Consider the following 8,740-nt stretch of genomic DNA (forward strand, 5'->3'; position numbering starts at 1 on the left):
GTTGCAGTTCTGGCAGGTCTGAGGAGGCACAAATGGTTTGGGGCCTGGCTAATGCTTATCGGGCCTTATTCAATACTGTCCCAAAAAGGGAGAGAGTCTGTGAAATTGAGAGAGAGGGTCTGAGAGCTGAGAGGGAGAATCTCGGTTCTGCGGATCCACGCCTCCAGAAAAGGGTAACATGGGACCCCAAAATAATAAAAAACAGCGGCACCGATCTGAGGAGAAACTAACTAATTTACTAAGTATATTATTGGAATGCAAGATAACACACTGCAATACAATGTAATCAGAATAGAAGCTAATCAATCAAATATAATGAGAGAGAAAATGTCCGAAAGGTGGATAGGCGTCACCATAATTCTGAGTGGAGATGCGCAGTGCAGTTGAGCAGCAGGGAGACAGGAGCAGCGCCCATGACGAAGGGCAGGCAAGAAAGAGCTCATCAGGTGACCTTGCCAGGAGTTAAATCTTGTCTTCCTGACCGCAAGGTCCCCTGAGGAATGTAGTTCTTCTTCTCGTCAGGGCAGGTACCGGGACTTGAGCATTAACAGTTGAAGTCCCAGTGCCCCACATGATGTCACGGTGTGGAATATGAAAAATCAAAAATCACAAACCCATGACATGTACTTTATGTCTAGAACTAAAGATTTGTAGTTTGTGCAGCCTTCATTCACCAATAAGCATAAACACACTGCATGCTTTCTACTCACCTGTAAGTGAATAACCTTTAGGGTGCAGCACTTCACTTTCAAGCATGTCTTAGTAATTTATAGCCTTTAGTAGATACATTTGAAGATGAAGTTTTCTAACTTCTCAGGGATATTTGATTTTGTTTGTAAACAGAATAACGACTTGCATCAACACACGCAAAAATGATTTTTTTCTTTTTTTTTTTTTTTTTTTAACTTTCCCTTGCAAGAGGAAAGGGAAGAAAGCTTTGTTTCTCTGGTACGGCTTTTTGGATTTTGGTTCTTAGTAAAGTTAATTTTATTAATGCCACAAAGTGCAGAGAAGATGCAAAATGAAATTTAAATTGAACAAACACAGAAAATTAAGGTGATAGTATGGAAAAAAATAAGAAGGAAAGGGCTTTCAGATGTGTCCATGACCTGACTTTGCTGCTGCTGCAATTGTGATAATTTTTTAGGCTGTTTAAGGGATGATAGTGTGAGCAAGTGAAAAACTAAGTTGAAATTTTAGCTCAGCCTAAACGTCCTTGCAAATCCCATCTTGTATTAATATCACTTAGGTTTGGAATCACTTGAGACAGGCTAGCTACAGGAAAATGAAGACCATGGTCTTCCTTAAGTCTAGTCTTCTGAAATAGAGTAGTCTTCCCATGCAGTTACATTGACTTGTTTTTTTTGAATATCAAAGACAGATCTCCATCTCAAAACACACGTCATTTTCTATTCTGTTTGTGTACACAGTAAGCTTCTTAAGGTTCTCTTATTTGCACCTTCTAATGTGCTTCAAGATGAGTGAACACCTAATTGGAAAATCAGGTGGCTGTAATGGCAGGTTTAGGAGCTAGTTGTAAGTGGCTTGGGCCACGCACAGCTGCTCTACAATATACTGTTGTTTCTGTGATGCTGTTTACAGAAGTACATTAATAAGTACATTTGCATGAGAAATAACAACTTTCTGATAGAACACCAACCACTTTTAAGATAAGAAGTTTAAGTCAGAGCTGCGTGAGTCTCATCTATTTGCTGCTTTCTTCCTCCTCCCCCCTTCTCCCCCACCCTGATACTGTGTATTGCAGAATAACTATTATAACCCCTATGCTGAAGGAAAATGTACTCTATGATACCGATTCTATGTTTACCAAACTAGGAATTTCTTCTTATATGTCCTGATGGATCCTACTTAAGTCTCACTCACATTGATTTAATCACAAGATCAGCCCTTGTAGCTGTATGCATCTCAGTTCCCTGAATGTATGTGAAGAAAACTTATTAACCTTGCTGTCTGACAACGTACATGAATTTACAAGAACTGCTCTCTTCTCATAACTGTTGCTCATTTTCAGTGCAAACTAAACTAGTCCTTTAAAAATGGCATTAGAACATTCTGCTTGAGCCGTTGAAATGCTGCTAGCACTAATCTAGAGTACTGATATTTGTATTTCTGCATTCAGATCACTTTTAACCTCACCTGTCAACGGTGTTTAAATAAACTGAAGTAGACTGGCAAGGAAAGGAAAGTTTTCTCATTGTTTGCAGCCTTACTTGTACAGCAACCCCCTCCAGTTACTTGTACTGCATCTGGTGCTGGCTGGTAAACATACTTGCTGTTGTTTCAGCCCACAGACTGTATTTTCTAGCTTGATTGCTATTCTTGCTTGATTATTTTTTTTCACGCTGAAAACTACCCGGCTCCTGAGTTGTTGTTAGACCATAAACTTGAAGGTTACTGAGCTTACTTGCAGACACTTGAGAACTGACCGCCTTTCTACAGTTTCTATCCAATTCTGGCATCTTATTTCAAGTGTGTTTTTTAACCAAAATGCTCGGTTATTTATTGAATCGCACAGAAAGATTCTACTAGTTGAGTTCACTTAAGTCGTCGTTCTCGTATTCTGAGCCTTCCTTCTACTTGGTTAGACACTTAGTGCTGCTTGGATTCTCCAGTCCTTTCTGAAAGCTGTACTGTGTCTGTATTGAATTAATATTCAAATAGATACTCATTCTCATCAGTAGTATTTGTTTAAAAATACTCCACCTTCATTCTGCCCACTCAGAAATGAGCATTTAGTTATATAGATCGATAGTGAATATATTATAGGGAATGTATTTACTGGCCTGCGTTACCCGTTTGATGTCATGTGTCTAACTGGAAGTTTGCTCTGAGGCTTATCATTCACTGCGTTGAGTAGCTGCTTGGATGTACTGGTGTCAAGGCAAGGCATAAGTTCTGTTATCACTTTAATATGTTAAAAAATGAACACGCCTTAATGAGAACTTACTTTTATTTTGTTCATCCGTGTTAAGATGTGCCGATATATTAAAGGTGCTCTCCATTAACCTTTCACATGCGGAGTTGGAGTGCAATATGGAATGGAGCATCAGAGGGTCTATCAAGACAAAGCTGAAAGAATCCCTTGTGTGGTACATGAAAGGCTGGCCTTCTGCTATCTGGCAATTGCTTTGATCATTTCTCTTCTGGGAAGGTGGTTTTGTTTTTTTTTTTTTATCATACTAGACTCTTACAGGTGTCTTTAATAAGCTATTACAAGTGAAACATCTAAGCACAGCAACAGTCTTTGTGCATGTATCGGTGATTATTATGGGGACCTCATTATGAAGTAATTTTGTTTACCAACAACAGTCTAATTAAATCAGCTATCTAAATAACATCGTGTGGAAGAAAAAAAAAAAAAAAAAGAGCTTTATTTCCTTCCTGGAAAAATTGAGTTTAGGATGAGGTTCCATATTCGCATTATATTTGCAATTGTAAAAGCACTTATTCATAGATGTTTTCTGACAGATTTGAATTGCATTAGGTCCAGAAGGTTTTCTGTAGATACAAGGTTTCCCAAAGCTATTGTTTTAGTCATTTCTCACACACACTCCCCACCCCCGCAATAGTCTAATATAAATGGCATGTTTTCTTTATTGATTTCTCCTTATTTCATTCTATCTGAGTCCATATCTGCAGACCAACATATTCCTACTGGGTCTAGTTCCACTTAGAGTAGCCTTTTGTCGACTCTTCTTGGTTTTGAGGGCTACAGCTTTGAGTACTTGTCATGGCTTTGTGATTTTTGGTTTTTGGTATTCCACATCGTGGCATCATGTGGGGCACTGGGACTTCAACTGTTAATGCTCAAGTCCCGGTACCTGCCCAGAAGAGAAGAAGAGCTACATTCCTCAGGGGACTTTGCGGTCAGGGCGAGGAGATGAAACTCCTGACAAGGTCACCAGGTGAGCTCTTTTTTGCCTGCCTTTCGTCGTGGGTGCTGCTCCTGTCTCCCTGCTGCTCAACTGCACTGCGCATCTCCCCTCAGCATTATGGTGAGGCCTATTCACCTTTCGGACATTCTCTCTCTCATTACATTTGATTGATTAGCTTCAGTTCTGATTATATTGTGTTACAGTGTGTTATCTTGCATTCCAATAATATAGTTAGTAAATTAGTTAGTTTCTCTTCAGATCGGTGCAGCTGTTTTTTATTATTTTGGGGTCCCTTGTTTCCCTTTTCCGCAGGTGTGGATCTGCCGATCCCTCCGGCTCGCTCGTCACGGAATCGGGCCCTACCAGCCCGTAAACCGCTGACATTCTTGGTGGGGAATGCGGGTAAAGATTGTTTTTTAGGCTTGGGAGAGACTTTAGAGAGATGGGCATCTTCAGTGTCATGGAACTTTACTCCTGAACACCTGAAAGACCCTGAGAGCTTAAACAGTTATTTGAGACAGGAATGTTGCAGTTCTGGCAGGTCTGAGGAGGCACAAATGGTTTGGGGCCTGGCTAATGCTTATCGGGCCTTATTCAATACTGTCCCAAAAAGGGAGAGAGTCTGTGAAATTGAGAGAGAGGGTCTGAGAGCTGAGAGGGAGAATCTCGGTTCTGCGGATCCACGCCTCCAGAAAAGGGTAACATGGGACCCCAAAATAATAAAAACCAGCGGCACCGATCTGAGGAGAAACTAACTAATTTACTAAGTATATTATTGGAATGCAAGATAACACACTGCAATACAATGTAATCAGAATAGAAGCTAATCAATCAAATATAATGAGAGAGAAAATGTCCGAAAGGTGGATAGGCGTCACCATAATTCTGAGTGGAGATGCGCAGTGCAGTTGAGCAGCAGGGAGACAGGAGCAGCGCCCACGACGAAGGGCAGGCGAGAAAGAGCTCATCAGGTGACCTTGCCAGGAGTTAAATCTTGTCTTCCTGACCACAAGGTCCCCTGAGGAATGTAGTTCTTCTTCTCGTCAGGGCAGGTATCGGGACTTGAGCATTAACAGTTGAAGTCCCAGTGCACCACATGATGTCACGGTGTGGAATATGAAAAATCAAAAATCACAAACCCATGACATGTACTTTATGTCTAGAACTAAAGATTTGTAGTTTGTGCAGCCTTCATTCACCAATAAGCATAAACACACTGCATGCTTTCTACTCACATGTAAGTGAATAACCTTTAGGGTGCAGCACTTCACTTTCAAGCATGTCTTAGTAATTTATAGCCTTTAGTAGATACATTTGAAGATGAAGTTTTCTAACTTCTCAGGGATATTTGATTTTGTTTGTAAACAGAATAACGACTTGCATCAACACACGCAAAAATGATTTTTTTCTTTCTTTTTTTTTTTTTTAACTTTCCCTTGCAAGAGGAAAGGGAAGAAAGCTTTGTTTCTCTGGTACGGCTTTTTGGATTTTGGTTCTTAGTAAAGTTAATTTTATTAATGCCACAAAGTGCAGGGAAGATGCAAAATGAAATTTAAATTGAACAAACACAGAAAATTAAGGTGATAGTATGGAAAAAAATAAGAAGGGAAGGGCTTTCAGATGTGTCCATGACCTGACTTTGCTGCTGCTGCAATTGTGATAATTTTGTAGGCTGTTTAAGGGATGATAGTGTGAGCAAGTGAAAAACTAAGTTGAAATTTTAGCTCAGCCTAAACGTCCTTGCAAATCCCATCTTGTATTAATATCACTTAGGTTTGGAATCACTTGAGACAGGCTAGCTACAGGAAAATGAAGACCATGGTCTTCCTTAAGTCTAGTCTTCTGAAATAGAGTAGTCTTCCGATGCAGTTACATTGACTTGTTTTTTTTGAATATCAAAGACAGATCTCCATCTCAAAACACACGTCCTTTTCTATTCTGTTTATGTACACAGTAAGCTTCTTAAGGTTCTCTTATTTGCACCTTCTAATGTGCTTCAAGATGAGTGAACACCTAATTGGAAAATCAGGTGGCTGTAATGGCAGGTTTAGGAGCTAGTTGTAAGTGGCTTGGGCCACGCACAGCTGCTCTACAATTGTACCGTTCTTGCTGTGATGCTGTTTAGAGAAGTACATTATTTCTCATGCAAAGGTAAGTATTAACAACTTTCCGATAGAACACAAACCACTTTTAATAAAAGAAGTTCAAGCCAAAGCTGCGTGAGTCTCATCTATTTGCTGCTTTTTTCCCCCTCCCCATCCAACCCCACCCCTCCCCCCCCCCCCCCCCCCCCCGCACGGTACTGTGTATTGCAGAGTAACTGTTATGACCCCTATACTGAAGAAAAGTAAGATCTGATGGAGTAGCTCAAAAGGAGAATAAGAGGAAGAAGACATTACTTTTCATCAATTGTGGATGGAATTAGTTTTTCATTTATTCTGATCATTATTTTTTCAACCAAGTATTTACTTTTAAGTGCTTCCAGGGTCAGTGGTTGATCTAGGTGCTGGTCATAAAATGTAAAAAAAAAAAAGAAGGTTGGATATCTCACTCTAATTTAGAGTAGGAAGAGGAGATAATTTTATTTTATAGATACCCAGCAATAAATTAATAAACACCACTACAAATGATGGGCAGACCAGTTTATTACAAATTTTAATTAGAGAAATGGGGAAGAGGAGGACGGATGCTATTGTGAATTAGGGTAATAAGGAAGGGAAGGAGGGTGAGAACAAAGATAGGAAAGAAGAAGAAGAGTGTCTTCACAGGAAACAAGAGAGAGATAGCAACCACAGTGCAAACAGCAGGTTTTGTAGTTCAGTCACTGATCTTTGTTAGTGAGGAGTAGGAGGGCAAGGTTGTTCAGTTGGTGACAACGATGACCATGGCAATGATGGCCCCTCCTCAATGGTTCCAAAGAAGATGACTCAGTTGCCTTTGGAGTGACAGCACAAATCCAAAGTGGTTAAGTAGCATCGACTCTGAAATCAGACAGCAACTTTTTTTTTTTTTTTTTTTTTTTTTAATTCCAGGCCATGCCAACAGATAAGAGGGAGCAGATTATCTGCCAGCAAACACTCCTGACCACACTCACTGTCTTGGGGTATACCGATAGTCACATCGTAAGCACGTGCCACTTGCTTCATCAACAAATCATTCAGAGTGCTATCACAAGAAAAACTTAGGAAGCACGACTTGACACAAAAAACATAGGATTCAAACACAACCAGAAGACTTAAAGAATTCTTGAATTGAAGCATAAGTGACACTCAACGGTGGTGAGGAAAAGAAGAAAGCAGAAGAGAAGAACTTCTCCATATACATTGACACTTGTGCCTTATAAGACGATACGTTACGATACGTTACGATACGTTACGATACGTTACGATACGTTACGATACGTTACGATACGTTACGTTACGATACGTTACGTTACGATACGTTACGTTACGATACGTTACGTTACGATACGTTACGTTACGATACGATACGTTACGTTACGATACGTTACGATACGTTACGTTACGATACGTTACGATACGTTACGTTACGTTACGTTACGTTACGTTACGTTACGTTACGTTACGTTACGTTACGTTACGTTACGTTACGTTACGTTACGTTACGTTACGTTACGTTACGTTACGTTACGTTACGTTACGTTACGTTACGTTACGTTACGTTACGTTACGTTACGTTACGTTACGTTACGTTACGTTACGTTACGTTACGTTACGTTACGTTACGTTACGTTACGTTACGTTACGTTACGTTACGTTACGTTACGTTACGTTACGTTACGTTACGTTACGTTACGTTACGTTACGTTACGTTACGTTACGTTACGTTACGTTACGTTACGTTACGTTACGTTACGTTACGTTACGTTACGTTACGTTACGTTACGTTACGTTACGTTACGTTACGTTACGTTACGTTACGTTACGTTACGTTACGTTACGTTACGTTACGTTACGTTACGTTACGTTACGTTACGTTACGTTACGTTACGTTACGTTACGTTACGTTACGTTACGTTACGTTACGTTACGTTACGTTACGTTACGTTACGTTACGTTACGTTACGTTACGTTACGTTACGTTACGTTACGTTACGTTACGTTACGTTACGTTACGTTACGTTACGTTACGTTACGTTACGTTACGTTACGTTACGTTACGTTACGTTACGTTACGTTACGTTACGTTACGTTACGTTACGTTACGTTACGTTACGTTACGTTACGTTACGTTACGTTACGTTACGTTACGTTACGTTACGTTACGTTACGTTACGTTACGTTACGTTACGTTACGTTACGTTACGTTACGTTACGTTACGTTACGTTACGTTACGTTACGTTACGTTACGTTACGTTACGTTACGTTACGTTACGTTACGTTACGTTACGTTACGTTACGTTACGTTACGTTACGTTACGTTTACGTTACGTTACGTTACGTTACGTTACGTTACGTTACGTTACGTTACGTTACGTTACGTTACGTTACGTTACGTTACGTTACGTTACGTTACGTTACGTTACGTTACGTTACGTTACGTTACGTTACGTTACGTTACGTTACGTTACGTTACGTTACGTTACGTTACGTTACGTTACGTTACGTTACGTTACGTTACGTTACGTTACGTTACGTTACGTTACGTTACGTTACGTTACGTTACGTTACGTTACGTTACGTTACGTTACGTTACGTTACGTTACGTTACGTTACGTTACGTTACGTTACGTTACGTTACGTTACGTTACGTTACGTTACGTTACGTTACGTTACGTTACGTTACGTTACGTTACGTTACGTTACGTTACGTTACGTTACGT

Source organism: Tympanuchus pallidicinctus, unplaced genomic scaffold (assembly GCF_026119805.1).
Source record: "Tympanuchus pallidicinctus isolate F22 unplaced genomic scaffold, pur_lepc_1.0 scaffold26, whole genome shotgun sequence".
Classification (NCBI taxonomy): domain Eukaryota; kingdom Metazoa; phylum Chordata; class Aves; order Galliformes; family Phasianidae; genus Tympanuchus; species Tympanuchus pallidicinctus.